This window comes from Mus pahari, chromosome 4 (genome assembly GCF_900095145.1).
Source record: "Mus pahari chromosome 4, PAHARI_EIJ_v1.1, whole genome shotgun sequence".
NCBI lineage: Eukaryota > Metazoa > Chordata > Mammalia > Rodentia > Muridae > Mus > Mus pahari.
In genome coordinates this window covers 22,144,740-22,145,144 of record NC_034593.1, presented here as the reverse complement: position 1 = coordinate 22,145,144, position 405 = coordinate 22,144,740, and positions in this window count along the sequence as shown.

Genomic DNA, 405 nt, shown 5'->3' with positions numbered 1-405 from the left:
CCCCCACCCCCGGCTGTCCTGGAACTCACTTTGTAGAACAGGCTTGAGACAGTCTCTCACTGAGACTGAAGGGATCTTCCTGTCTCTGCCTCCCAGCACTGATTGAGATTGCCGCCACAGACCACCAGGCCCACCTGTGAGTGCTGGTGACCCAAGCTAAGGTCCTCCTGCTCACACAGCGAACACTTTACCATCTCCCCAGCCCCAACCATTGCCTCGTTTTTTTTTTTTTTTTTTTTTTTTACTGACTTGGGAGTTTAAAAGGATGTTTCCATTTTGCTTTTTTTTTCCCCACACTTTTTAATTATTGAAAGGGAATCAAGAGCAATCTGTGTGACCTATAAAAATAACATAAACCAAATAGTCATATTGCCTGTCCTTTGCCTGGGTGTTAATAGCCACATT